The following is a 15,764-nucleotide window of genomic DNA, read 5'->3' as shown; positions in this document are numbered from 1 at the left end:
CAAAGGGAGAAGAGAAGGGCAGACACTCGCGTGAGAAATATGAGGAACGAAGGTCCCTATTTATATTAATCACACGGAGGAATTAGGGTTACGGTAAAACTTTGGAAACAAATCTCGAAAAGATCTGAAAATATATAGAAAAGAGTTGGGGAAGAGGCGCAGCAACCACTGCGACCTTTGGAAGAGGCGCAACAGGTGTTGCGTCCTTTCCCCAGAAGTTTCCTCCTACGGAAGAAAGATTTTCCGCGTTTCTGTTATGGAATTGCGTTAGATCTCAACTTGCTTATTGTTCAGAATATGATTCCGGGATATATTTTGCCAAAAGATGAAAAGATTAAAATTATGGAATAGAAATATCCGGAATATTCCAGTACATTCTGACTCGGCATTTTAAACGGTTTATTAGAAAATGAAGACGGTTTTTGACCCGGACTCCAAATGAACTCTAATTATTGTCAAAATGACCGTAATGGTGCGTAGATGACGACCAAGGAGTAGAAATAAGTATTTGAGCTAACCCTTGATGATAAACTTACAAACTGTTATAAATCGTTCCGTGTACCAAACATGCGGCCCAATCATCACCGGGTGGTTTGCGGGAGGTGCAGAAATGAGGTATCTACAGAGCCCCCACTTTGACTGAGGCTTGGATAATGCAAAAGTCAAAGTATAGCCATCAGGTCAATCGAAGATTACAACTTGACGACTATGGCGACGCGAGGCGGCTCAAGGGGTCTGATCCAAGGACCTGTCGTCGGGAACATTTTAGAGTCTGTCGACTATCGGGGAGGGTCGTTTAAAGTCCATTAGACTACGTAAGGAAGCTCGCCAACCATAAGAAGAAACCATACTTGAGACTTATTTCTCGAGATGTTTCCGGAGGTGCGTAGGAGATGAGGGTAAGACCTAAAAGATATATAAGGATTGTGCTAGGGTGTGGGGCCCTAAAAGAAAACATCGACGAGTAGGAGGTCAAATATAAGCTCAACCTAAGGGGTAACCAAGGTTTGGGTGTAGGAACTCTAAGAAAAGGTGATCTTAAAGGATTATGATCCTAAAGAGAAAAGGTGATCCTAAAGGAACATAATCCTAAAGAGAAAAGGTGATCCTAAAGGATTATGATCCTAAGGGTAGAAGGTGATCCTAAAGGAATATGATCCTAAAGGGAAAAGGTGATCCTAAAGGATTATGATCCTAAGGGTAGAAGTGTATGAACTCTAGGGAGTTTGGGAAACTAAAGAGCTAGGCGTATGAACCTGGGTGTACGAGCCTAAAAGGACGGCTGGTATGTGAACTTAAAGGCTTATGAACCTAAGAGGAATGGGGATCCTAGGGTTAAGTTTAGGAACTATTGGGTTACTTATTCTTGTTTTAAATGTGTGCGTTTAAGCTTTCTGTGGTATGAGAACTCCAATAGGATTTATGGGTTTATAAACCTAAGGACGTTGGTGTGGGAGCTTAAAGGCTTATGAACCTAAAGGAAGCCATTTTGGGATCTAAGAATCTAGGAGGTAAGAATCCTAACTTTGGGTTTACGAACCTAAAGAAGGAGGCGTTGGTTTAGGAACTTCTGGAGAACGACACCTTTGCTGAACTCCGTGAGGAAACAATAATATTGAGGGCAGCAGGACGTCGGTAGAAACTGCTGGGGAATCTGCTTGCGTCGGTCTCAAGCAAACTCTGACAAAAAACTTGAAGTTGAATCTGCTTGCGTCCGTCTCAAGCGAACTCTTGTTGGGGAATGACTCTTTCTGGATTGAATCATTTCTGGGAAATCTGCTTGTATCTGCTTTCAAACAAACTCCGTCTCTCGAGAAGTGCAATCAGCTATCATGAACTCTTGCTGGGGAATATATTGACGATTTAGGAACATCTTGATCGTCATGGGAAGAATGTATACTTGAGCGAAACCCCTAGTTGGAGCGAGGACTGCTTCTGATACTTACCTGCATGGTTAGTAGCCACACAAGAACGCAATCTAACAGGCAATTAGCACATAGCATATAAGCACATAAACAATTAGCACATGGACCTCAAATGAGGAAGCACATAGGTTTTGCAAAATTTGTTTCTTTATAAAAGTTATTTAAAACTTGCTTAAAGAATTTGTCGTTTGTAATGCGTTATGCATATTCAATGGGCTTTAGTCACAGGACTTGACATGACATCGACTCACTAGGATGCAAGACGATAGACTGACGCAACACTGACTTAGATTTGACGCGACACAGAGGATGACCTTGACAGACTTTGCCTAAGTATGCGCAAGCCCTAGCCAAATATGGGTGATAATGCGTATCAGTTCAAAGGGTAGAAGAATTGCAAGAATGATGGGGACATAAAAAGGCAAGGCATGAGCCATGGATCAGCTGTCTACTTGGACATATTTTAATACCGTTTGCTGTAAAAGAGACCCCTCTTGAGGAACGATAACTTCCAGAATCGATCTAAGACCTTTGTTATTGTCCGGACCGAGTACTAGCTCGACTCAAATGAGAGAGTAATAAAGGAAGGGTGGCATCTCAGAAGAGAAGCCCCCGGGATGAGAAGATGACCCTGGAATTTTGTAAAAAGGAGACTGGCGACAAGAAGGAGCCCCCACTAAAGAGGTGTTGGTTGTGGAAGGGATGTTAATTGAGGTTGGAAGGTTATGAAATGGAAAGGGATGGTTGATAATTGAGGTGGTTGAAAGTTGATAATTGAGATGGTTGATAATTGAGGTTAAAAGTTGATAATTGAGGTGGGTGATGGTTGAGGTTAAAAGTTGATAATTGAGGTTGAAAGTTGGGATGGTTGTGTCCTTAAGGACTGCCTACGTATTCACGTGAAGTGAAATCAAACCAGATCGTAGTTCTGAGGTTTGGTTAATTTTGTTTGGGGTGTTGTGGTTGTATCCTTCTTGTGTAAGGAAGGACTGCCTACGTATCCGCCTGAAGAGGTGAAATCAAACTGTGCTCGTAGTTCAGGTGTGTGCCTAAGCTATGTTGTTAGTACCTTAAAGTGCATAGGTCACGAGGGTAATATTCCTTTGGTGACTCAAAGAATCGATTTGAGATAACTACCTATGATCATAGACCAAAGAGGTGTAATCAAGTTTGTAAAAATTTCCTTGTCATGTGAGCACACTTAGTGGACCCTAAGGATGAAATGGGTATGTCCCGTCCTAGGTAGCAAAGTATTTGAAGACTCCGTGTCTGGGTCAAGGTGAAACTGGATTGGATATTTGGAATATGGAGCTTGGAAATAAGAGGCTTTGATGGACAAATCTCTGGAGCTTTGATTTTGTGGTGTTAAGGCTTGATGAGATTATGGCTTGCAGTATGGGTTGGAAATGGAGTCTCTTGGCTTGATGTAGCCTGAGCACATAAAGGTAGGTTAAAATGACGTGGGATCAAGTTTCCATGTCTTGGCCCTAAAAGATGGGTATACTTGACGAGTTTGAGAGGATTCTCAAAATTCCTAACTATCTCCCTATAACGGTCTCGAGAAGGACTTAGGGTGTGTGATGTGTGAAAGGCTAAGTGAGGGTGATAACTGACCATCTTCATCAGTGTCTTGATTCTGGATAAACTTCAGCAGTATTCCATTCAGCATTTGATTTTATACTCGTTCTTGATTCAGACTCAGATTCTTGGTCTGGAATATATCTCGGCTTTTTGCTCAAATTCTTGATTCAGGTTTTTGAAGATAACTTTGACTTTGGATATTGACATTGACTTGCTTGATTGAGCCTTCTTTTTTTGACTCTTTTGTCTTGGATTGTGGTCATAACCGCGGTCTTGGATATTGATCTTGGTCATTTCTCTTGATTGAGCCTTTGTCTTTGATCATGGCTCGTATCGTGGATTTGCTTGTTACCATGGATTTAAGTCAGACTAGCACCTTTAGTGTGAAACGGGTTGGTCGTTAGTAAACATGGGTTGTTTATTGTGGGGAATGGGCTTGCCTTCCGTCATGGATCGTTAACAAAGGAGATGGTCCGGATTCGTCCTAAAATCTTTTTAGATAGGCTCATCCTAAACTGGGGTATAGTGAGGTTTCTATTGCCAGACATGGAATAGGTAAGGAAAATGAACACGGAGTTTCAGGTCCTCTACAACTCGGAATGGAACATTATTTAAGTGCACTCACACCGACTGTCATGTGTTGTTGTTCATTTTAAAATGTCTCAAATCAATTCTTGTTATCACGGGAAAAGGGTAAAGGAAGAGATAAGATAGAATATGTGGATTGAAAATTGTACTTTTATTGAAATGAATAATGAATGTATTTAACATAGACTCGAGAAGACATGTGACTCGTGGGACAGCCCCCAGGTTGTCACTAGAAATGGGCACGAAGAAAGATACTAGAACAATTGGGGAAAGAAAGCCTAAGACTCGGACTCGGACCCGGATTGACTCGATCTTAGACCTAGAATCGTAATCATCGGCCCACGCTTGAACATCTACTTTTCCAGCAACTGGCTTCGGCATCTGGCTTTGAGCATTCATCCATTTGAGCACCACGTCCTCATCATTGGGAATACTAGAAGGATAAAGGTCAAGAAGAGTTTCTGATAAGTGGCATATCCATGAGGATTGCCTAACTTGCCGTGTGGGTTAAAAGTTGAGAGGGATAACTTCCCGCTTTCGATTATATCTTGGATTACGTGCTTGAACTTATGGCACACCTCAGTATCATGTCCCTTGCCCATGTGATATTGGCAATAGGCATTCTCATCCCAGAACCTGGACTTCTTTTCTGGATCTGGTGTAGGTCCTATAGGTTGAAGAAGACCTAAAAAGGATAATTTGTTCAAGGCTAAGGCATAAGGTATGCCTAGATTTGTAAATGACCTGCGAGGGTTGTTAGGTTTCTTTGACGAAGGCTTCATGAGGTTGCCTTTGTTGATTTTGATTCTTGGATGAGAAGAGCTAGAGATACATTGCTCACTTTTTGCTTTAGGACTATTTGGTTGAGGATTCGTCTGGAAACTTTTCATCTTGAGAGGTTGGGCATCAAGCTTCTTACCTATTTCAGCAAACTGGTTCTCCATGGTAGAAAGTCGAGAGTTTAGGCTATCAATAGCTCCCTCTATTTTGGAAAATTTATTGTTGAAGGCAATGGAAAGCATGAGCATTCCACTTTGGATATCGTCGTCTTCAAGCACGTTGATATCTCCGTCGTCATAAGGATCGAGGAGATGAGAACAGTCTAGAGATGATTCTTCGTCATGTTTAATGATATTAGACCCAAGAGGGTCGATTTTCTTGGATTTCCCGGCAGAAGGTGGCTTCGGAAGCTTGCCCTCTTCAATCATATCTTGGATGGTGTGTTTCAAGAGAAAACACTCTTCAATATCATGGCCTCTACCTTGGTGATATAGGCAGTATTTGTTGCCCTTCCAAAGGTTCACCTGTTTCTCTAAAGATGGATCTGGAGTCGGACCTATTAGATGTAGTTTACCTTGGGCAGAGTCTCTTCAAAGCATCAGCATAAGACATGCCTAAATTGGTAAGCACCCTTTGATGCCTCCCAGGTTTCCTTTCAGCTGTTTTCGGCTTTCTAGAAAGATTGTTATTGCAAGAGGTAAATTGGACGACCTAGACTAGAGGTTTCTCTAGGTGGCGTGCTATTTTCCACCATTCCATTCTCGAGGGTGAGGACGCAAATGCTCAAATTTTCCATTGTAGCTTGAACTCGTAGGACCATGGCATAAACATCTTGGAGAGACACGGTGATTGTGGCTTGAACTGCTTCGTGACTTTGCTGACTGACGTAACTTGCCGGATTCCTACTCGACAGAAATGACGCGCATTACAACTCGATTCGACATGGAATAACGCATACTAAGGCAATAAGCAACGAACACAGGAAGGGACAAGTAACTACGAGGATAAGATGACAAATCTAGACGTCGACTTGTGAATTCATGTAATGTTGTGAGCGACTTCTCGTGTTTGAATTCACGGTGAATTTAATTTAGACTCGAGTGTTGACTTTGACGGAGTGACCCTTATATGGCTGACCTTATTGACGGGATTGAAGTTAACGTGATTCTAAGACGTGTGTTTTAAGATAGACTTGACTCGAGGTTTGGGTATGTGTGTACCCGAACGTGACACTAGGAGAATTCGGTGTGTCGACTCGAGTGTGTGAGTCGAGGTGTTGGAAATGCTTAGATCCTAACTGAATTGGGGTATGAGGGTCCAAAATGACGGCGTGACGCCTTAGGACTTGGCTTGAATTTGAAAAAGACCCAAAATGTAAAGGAAGACGGGTTCATGACTTGACAGAGTTCCGACTAGGATATAGTCGGTTTGAATTCTGACTTTAACTTAGCCCAATTGAATTTACATATTTACATTTACATGGTTTGAAAATATTTTGGTTAAAACGTTTTTTGGTCTGTTTTTTTTTTTTGGACTTTTTTTTTACGTTTTTTTTGTTCATTTTTTTTTCTAGTTTTTTTTGTTTGTTTTTTTTTAAATGGGTTTGAGGCCCGAAGTTTGACTCGACATTGGACAGAGTTTCGGCTTATTTTAAGCCATTTTGAAAATGTTTATATTTTGAAATGGATTTTATTCTACAAAATTTCGTCATGGTTTTATTTACAAAACGGTGATCACGCATACGATACAAACATATATATGGGCATTATAACGGTATGCTGAGTGCATTTAAAGGGTTTTGGCTTAAATGTTGGGTTTCCATACCAAGCAATCAAACTCTGGTCTGTGGAGAGGTCCGTGCCAAACAAGAGTAAGGTCGGTTCCTAGTCCATTTCCTCGAGTAGTGAAAGCCCTTGGTACAAACAGGAGTATGCACCACGGTATGGTTGACGTCAATCGCTATCTATCTTTAGGCCCAGATAAGAATTTGGACCGTCCAGACGGGACGATTGGTCGAATGGGTTGGGTTGGGCCTAGGAAGGCCGAATAAAACGACCTAAGAAGATTGAGTAGTGAAAACCGACAACTATCTCATATAAACTATTCCCTAACCTTGTTCAAGTTTCACCCTTGGCAACACGTAAGTGTATTACTCCCCAGCGGAGTCGCCAAACTGTGGACACGGGAGGCCTATGGGGGCGCTTGGAAAAACAAGCTTTTGCATTTGTGGATTTGCCACCAATTTATTGTGGAAAATTGGAAACCGTTCGAATACTTCGCGTCATGTCAAGACACAAAGTAATGACATGAACACTAAGAACTCGTTACCCTTAGCATACTATGTCTAGAATGACTCTCGTGGATGCCAATGAACACGGATGTTCACAGAGATCTGGAGTAAGGGGTGAGGGTACGTATTAGGAAGCTCTTTTGATCGAGCACCTAATCCCGCCCGCCTTGGTAGCGGCCTTTACTAATGATTAGGGAAATCGTCTATACTTGATATGTTGTCGATTATATGCATGCAATGCAACAAACAATGTTTTAAACCTAACATGTGAGAATTGACTAAGTCGGTGAACATGTAATTTAGCACTTATTAGATCGAAGTAAGGATTTAAGGTTGATTACATGTGAAAGCAAACAAACGATAGTAAAGAGTACAAAATAAATAACATACAATAATTAAAATTACAATAATTACAATGGTTCAGTGATTTACGTCGAAAATACGTTTAAAACGGATAATTTTAGAAAAAGAAAGGAAAATAATTAGGGTTATAAAACAAACAGATTAGTGGTGATATTACGATTAATAGTCGATTAATACATAAGCTAATAAACTAGGTCAAAGCAAGAACGGAAGTTCAGAGACAGAAATCATCCCGGAACAGGCGCAACAATGCTGCGTCCCTTGGAAGAGGCGCAGTGGTCACTGCGTCTGTTCCTGAGGTGAGTTCTGGCTGTGAAGCCGGAACTGCATATTGTTAATGTTCGTTGGTGATTTTAATGATCGATTATTGATATTCGACTCAAGTAGAAGTGATTTAGCGGATTATTTACATGCGAATTGGTCATAAAAACGATAAAGAAACAAGTTTAAACGAATGAGAATTAATTATAGCGAACTAAAGTGAATTATAAACTAATTACAAATTAATTAGGTTTAATTAACACAGATTAATTAGGTTTATTTATGTTATTTAATGAAGATGGATAATGATAAACAGATGAAATATACAAAAGGCGAATTCTAGAGACTTGATATGAACAAATCGAATCTCTAAAATCCGAGTTTGATTTTAATGACGAAAACCCGCAAATATTGATTACTTGGGATTTAAGTCGGAAACTAAAGGGTGATAAATTATTATAAACTATGTATTACAATTATGCGAGTGGAAATATGAAGAAAATAAGAAAAGACGAATAAAAGAAACGAATCAACAAAGAACAAAGGAAGAAGAAGAAAGGCAGAAACTGCGGCAGCCTCAGGAAGAGGCGCAGCAGATACTGCGACTCTTCGAAGGGGCATAGCAGTTGCTGCGTTTCTTCTCAACGTCTGTCTTTTGTTAACCCGTGAAAATAGGTTTGATAAAAGGGTTTTATAAATCGGTTTTAAACATGTTTTCGACGTAAATCTTACAATAATAAAATACAATAATGAATTATGGGATTTACACCCTCAGACTTACATGTTTGACGAAACGAGATTAACTAAGTTAACGATTAGTGATTGCTCGACTCGAATGTATGATGAAAGTGCCCTCGTAAGAGGATTTAAATTAAATTGATTTGATTAAATGAAGTGGAGTTGGTCAAATTGGTCGGTCATGCAAAATGAGACTGGTACTCAGAAGGATCCGAGCTTACGTGGTCGAAAGTTCAAGCACGTAGACGTCAATAAGCAAAGAGCGCGGTCTTAGAATGCAAAGGGAGAAGAGAAGGGCGGACACTCGCATGAGAAATATGAGGAACGAAGGTCTCTATTTATACTAATCACACGGAGGAATTAGGGTTAGGGTAAAACTTTGGAAACAAATCTCGAAAAGATCTGAAAATATGCAGAAAAGAGCTGGGGAAGAGGCGCAGAAACCACTGCGAACTTTGGAAGAGGCGCAGCAGGTGCTGCGTCCTTTCCCCAGAAGTTTCCTCCTGCAGAAGAAAGATTTTCCGCGTTTCTGTTATGGAATTGCGGTAGATCTCAACTTCCTTATTGTTCAAAATATGATTTCGGGATATATTTTGCCAAAAGATGAAAAGATTAAAATTATGGAATATAAATATCCGGAATATTCCAGAACATTCCGACTCGGCATTTTAAATGGTTTACTAGAAAATGAAGACGGTTTTTGACCCGAACTCCAAATGAACTCTAATTACTGTCAAAACGACCGTAATGGCGCGTAGATGACGACCAAGGGGTAGACACAAGTATTTGAGCTATCACTTGATGATAAACTTTCAAACTGTCATAAATCGTTCCGTGTACCAAATATGCGGCCCAATCATCACCGGATGGTTTGCGAGAGGTGCAGAAATGAGGTATTTACAGATATCACGATTTATATTTCCCCGCTGGACTCACGTTACTCGATCGAGTAACCAACTTACTCGATCGAGTGACTAAGCTACTAGATTGAGTAGCCTCCGCTAGATCGAGTAACCACAACTTCAAAGGGTTATAAGGATACAAGGTTAGCTCGTAAAATTTTCCGAAGGTTTTGATAGGTGTCTAAGATCAGTCAACGACGGTCAACGGGTCTCTAAAACAAAAAAAAAATTAAAAAGGAATATGCTGGTAGTGTGATTTGAACCCAGGGCGCTAGGTTGGAAACCAAAGCCTTTTACCATTGAACCACAATATCTATTGTAACTTAAATAGATAACATTTACATATTAGCTATTCGGCAATATTTGGGGTAGCAAAAATCCGTCTTCTAAACCAATTTTTTAAAGTTTGGGGTAGCTACCGCCACCCCTTGCTACTAGGTGGCTTCGCCCCTGGCTACGCCTGGTATCTTGTACCTCTGTTCCCTCAACTCCTGGTACTGCTGCTCCATTAAGCTACATGTTCCTGCAAGAGGGTTAGAAACAGGCGGAAAGGAACCAACAGGTGTACCTCCAAACCAGGCTCCTCTGGGGAGTTGACTGTCAGGCTAACTTGCCAAAGGTGTTGCGTGAATAATGGATCCTGGTTGCCACTCTGGTACCTGTCGAAAGGGGGTTCCTCCTAGCCAGGTTCCTCCAGAGAAATGACTGCTCATTGGATTCATCGTATTAGCGCTGGGTCCTGGATTCCACGCTGCTGCCTGCTGAACGGGTGTTCCCGCAAAAAGGTTGTAAGTTAGTTCCTAGCAAGCCACTAGACAGAGTACTACCTGCAGTTTACTGCAGGCTGGCTGGTTGGCTAAATGGCAAGAACCCTAGTCCACTGGGCTCGATGGTTCCTCTAGGTGGCACTCCTTCGAGATCCAATCTGGTGACTACTTCTGGTGGGATCTGCCGAAATGATCCTCCGCTGGCGGCTGAATCCGGGGCCTCAGGAGGTGGAGGCAGCGGGCTAGATTCTGGTCTGGCCTGGACCGCCATTGCAATCTGGTTTCTGAGGTCCTGATTGTCCTTCCTCGGGCTTTCAATTGCCCGGTGCAGGGTGTCCATTCCTTCTAATATCACCCGCATCAGATCTGGAGAGGAGGCTCCTGATTTCTTGAGAATTCCTCCAGATTTTCCCTCCTGAACCTGGGTCCTTGCAGGAATTTCGCTCCTACTGGGGATGCTCTCCCTGCTTGATTTCGTCATATTGGGTGCTACGGTTGTTTTAGGCACCTGCGGTGGCTTGAAAGGTGGTGGCATGGTTTTAGGAGACAGGCTGACGGGGACCATTTGGCTGGCTGCTGGCGACGCACTTACTGGCCCCGACGATGCTGGAAGAGGCCATCCTCCGGATCGGAAGATTGAGGAGGTACTCCCTGGGTGTTGGACGGATTTTGACTGTCTCCAGACATAGCGACGAACAGATTGCTGAGATTTGGCTATAGAAGATGATCACTATGCCCCACGGTGGGCGCCAAATTGTTTTAGTAAAAATTTACAAAGTAGTTGAGTTAAATTTGTGAGTCAAAGTGATCGCCCTATAACTACGAATGAATCAAAGAACGATGATGCAAACGAATACGAAAGGCAACATAAAGAAAGATCGACACGAGAAAGTTTGGTGACGCAGAAAACCCAATGTGGGAACAACCGCGGGGAGAGTCGGAATCCCACTAAGTATACACTATAATCGGAGTAATTAAGCAAGTAAGACAACTACAATGGTTTGACGGAAATAATATTGAGAATGATGGGTGAAATTTTCTCCGTAGTCATGTGTTGCGTTGGAATGTGGATGCCCCTCTTATTGAGTTTGTTCTCCCTTTTATAATTGTTCTTCTTCGGGTTCAGCTCATGCAGGCTTCTCTGAGATCTGCCTCCTCACTTTCCGGAGCCATTACCCCACTTTTAGGGGTCATTTACGTTGACCTCCCCTCTTCTTTGACAGCTCCTTTAAAAATATCTAAGTGTGTTTCTTTGCTTTGATCCTACGGTCCTCTCTTTGCCAAGTCACCAATCTTCTTGACCCGATCTCCTCCACTGGATGCATGCCACGTGTCGCCTAATAAAATTGTAAATTTTATCCCCAACAGAGCTCTAAAGCTCTACCCATAAGACCCATTTTGCAAGCCGATCCATGCTCACCTCATCTAATAGCACGCCATCTATCATCTCTATCACACAATCTCTCTTCAATGAAACAAAGACTCGACAAAATCCAACTACCAAATTTAATAACGTGGCATGGGACAAGTTATCAAGTAGGATGCTAATCGACATAAACAGGGAACCATCGGCTTTGAAAAATCATTATGCATATAAGATAGTGCATAAACTGTAACACCACCCCAGGAGATGATTGAGAGTAAGTTGTCCACATTGGAAAAATATGGAGCTTGTGATATATTTATAAAGGATTCCACCACCACTTAGTAACAAGGCATTGTGCTTTTGGGCTTAACGGAGGACAAATAATGGCCCACATCCCATCTTATTGGGAAGGTGTTACGATGGTGGCGGGTCTAATTATTATAAATGGTATCAGAGCAACCCTGCGACTGTAATATGGAGCTTGTGATATGTTTATAAAGCATTCCACCCACCACTTAGTAACAAGGCCTTGTGCTTCTTATTGGAAATGTGTTACGACGGTGGCGGGTCGGATTGTTATATAAACAATATCCATTGCATCCCACGATGGCACCATAGAGCTTTGTAATGTTAGCGTGGTTCATATCATGACCATCCCAACTGCAACTTTGGATTAGAAGAGATCGACCAACTTTGGAACAACCTTAACTTCACAAAGGGCCTTGTTCACCACACGCTAATCGTCTAGATGGCACTACGAGAATTGGAAAGAGCCTGGATCAAGGCTATAGTAGCTGTTTGTACCTTTTTATAGTTCTCATTCTTTGGATGTGGCTAAGAGCAAGCTGCTTTTCAAGTAAAATTCCTTCAAGAATAGTCCTGTGGCACAAGCTTAAGCTCTTCTTTCTTCTTGCTCTTGATTTTTATTAAAGTATGAACGATATGGAAGGGACCAAATACCTATGAATTGGACTAAAATATCAGAGGATACTCATACAGCAGAAATTTTAGAAAGAAGTTGTAAATTCATAATTGACCTTCTTTGTTTCCAGTTCTGGTGTTCTAAAATTTAAGCATATTCGACCATTGTGTGGGTCTTATGTACACATCAAGACGAAGTTTCTAATTTTAGAAGAGAAAGGCAGAAACATAGCAATGGACATGTATTTTTGATTGCCTTCTAATGTATAACATATATTTTTCACCAACAGTTCAAAGGAAATGAAAGACATTAGCATCTGATGCCCTGTGAATAAATAAGATATGGTAAAAGAGGTATTATTCAAGATTCCAAGGTATACAAGCATGAAAGAAAGAACTGAGAAGAGTTTAATATATATTATGCATAGGCTGCTAAAGATGGTATCATAATTATATAAATGTTTCCACTTTCCAGCAGCAATCTCATCTGCAATCAAATACATTGCGCCCAAATACTCGCTTTGTCCTTGCTGACAGTTTATGTTTGGTTTTGGACTGGTTTTCTAAGTAAGCACACCCACGAAGGTTAAACAGTCCTATAATCATTATCAACAAAGCAAAACATGCTACAAATGTTGTGAACTATTGGCTAGACGGACCAAATATGGAATGCATAAACTATTAGGAGGAAAAGAGGAGCTAATTACCTGTTGCCATCTACCGAGCAATGCCTCAGGTTGATCTTACAGTCTATTTTACTTAGCCCTGCTCTGGCTTCTTTTACTTTTACTGTCATGATCTTGTATATGCCATCAGAATCAGGAAACTTGAAAGATACAAATCTCATGGGTATCGTACCTTTGAAATGAAGATTTTTTTTTGTTACCACTTGTGAGTGTGCAAAACACAGATTCACTGGGATTGTTTTTTTTTTCTTTTTTCAAACAAGGAAATTAATATTTGGAACTTTTACCAACATGTTGAATTTCACTTCACAATAATAGATATGAAGAATAATCAATTACTATGAGTTATAACAGCCACCTTTGATGATCCACCAATCCAGATGGTCAAATTTCAGTGTTTATTAAAAGATTGAAGCTGGTTTTGAGGACCCTAGATAATGGCCCAATAGCTTGACACCATAATTCAATGAACCTGTTCATTCACTACAAGTAACAAGGCGACGGCAGAAAAGTAACCTCCCTAACATCAACAGCCTCACCTGCAGAAATGTCATCGTCACCGTCACTAATACCAACAACCTATCCCTCTTGCATCTGAGCCATCTGTCACTAATTGGAACTTCAATTACCTGTACAAGTCACTATTTACACGACATTCCTTCAAATAAAAATGAGTTCGGAAACTACATTCTAACTCAAGTGTTGAAATACGTAAATGATATTGATGATGGGTTAATAGGTGAGATGTTATTGTAGTAAAGGATGAAAGACTTGTACACAAGTAACACAGCACAACACAACCATAGTAATATTAATCCCGGGATAAAGTGGTTGGATTAAAGGCGTACATTTTGGGGTGCAGGTAAAAAAAAAAAAAAAAATGAGTTCTGTGGCCATAAGAAAAAGATTCATTCTCCAGTGTTAAAAAAACTACCCCCAAAAAATATTCTAACTAAACAATACTTCTAACTTGTGAGATTTCTAATCTGGCTTTAATAATGCGATTTTTAATTTCTTTTATGGGAAAAACAAACGTGTAGAGAAATAAAAGACAAAAATGTGTCTCTGTATCAAACTCTCAAATCATGTCTCTGTATTACCTATAAAGTTCTGCATTAAACAAAAAATATTCCTAGCAAAACATTAAGCTTTAGTCGGTCATAGCAGAAAACTTCTTTACTGTAAAGTGGTTTCAAGTTCCCGATAATTAGTCACAAGACCTACAACTCCCAACAATTTTAGAAAATAAGATAACCAGTAATCTTCGCTTAGCGGCTGAAGAATTAGTAAGCTGCCAAATCATGGCATACAGTTGTTAAAAGGGTGAAACGAGCAAGCCAATCAGTAAAGAAGGAAAAACAATCTCGTCTATCTTCCTTTCAAATACAAATGAAAATCATCTAACAACAGAGGGCAACATGAGCAACATTTACAGGAAGACCAACAAAGGACGTATTAATTGTTTAAAACAAAAGAAGGAATTCCGGGACCGCAAAAGGCATCCATGTTGTGGTCTATTCTTAGCGTTTAGGGCTGAAATCGTCTTGTTATATGTATGCCAAGTGCCCACGCTCTCCGATAGTCACAATACTAATATAGCCAAAACACAATATTTCGGAAATGTACCTAAAGGACAGTTATAAGATATATATAATATATATATATATATATAGAGAGTGGTTCTTCTAAGGTCCTCCTATCATATAAGGCCCTAAGTCCTTATAAGGGCCTTTGGATGGAAGGGATGGAGGGATGAGATTACATCTCAATGGAGGGCTACAAATCTCCCTCCCTAATCTCCTTCCCTAATTGTGTATAACTCTACCTAATTGTGTACAACTCTACCACCATTCTAATCTCCCAACTCACTTCCTCATTCACTCATACTCTCTCATTTCTCACATTCACTCTTTCTCTCTCATTTTCTCCCACCCTCTCTAAATAAAAAAAAAACCAAGTTCATAAAAAAAAAAAAACCAAACTAAAACAAAACCAAAAAAACCCACTCCACCTCCACCTCCATCACCCTCACCACCCGACCTCCCTTCTCCCCGCCCACCACCACCCGACCTCCCTCCCTTCTTCCCGCCCACCACCACCCGACCTCCTCCCTTCTTCCCACCCCCCATCCGACCTCCCTTCTTCTTCCCGGCCCCTCCCTTCTCCCTTCTCGCCAACAACCAGGAACAACAACACCACCACCGACATCAACAACCAAGAACAACAACACCCCCACCAACAATCCTCCTTACCGCCGACATCACCCGATGTCCTTAATTTAAGGCACGATTTTGTACCTAGATAGGATTTGAAGCAAAATTTGTTCATCTTTTTCATCAATTCAATGAACATGTTCAAGATACCCAACTACTTCTCGCCTTCAAATTCAAACACCCTTTATTTTCAATATTTCTTTCACAACAATGGTGGAAGTTTGGGACCGAGGTGTTTGGATTTGATGTGTGGGAGTACAAGATTACCACTAAGTGGCGGCTGTCTTAGTTCGAAAATTCAATTGTTTTGTTGATTTTCGATTTTGTTTATATTTTGTTGGTTTGTTTTTTTCGGTTTCTCAGATCTCTTCCATTTTGTTTTT

The sequence above is a fragment of the Silene latifolia genome, chromosome X (genome assembly GCF_048544455.1).
Source record: "Silene latifolia isolate original U9 population chromosome X, ASM4854445v1, whole genome shotgun sequence".
NCBI lineage: Eukaryota > Viridiplantae > Streptophyta > Magnoliopsida > Caryophyllales > Caryophyllaceae > Silene > Silene latifolia.
The sequence above is the reverse complement of the archived record's forward strand: the minus strand, read 5'-3'. Positions refer to the sequence as shown.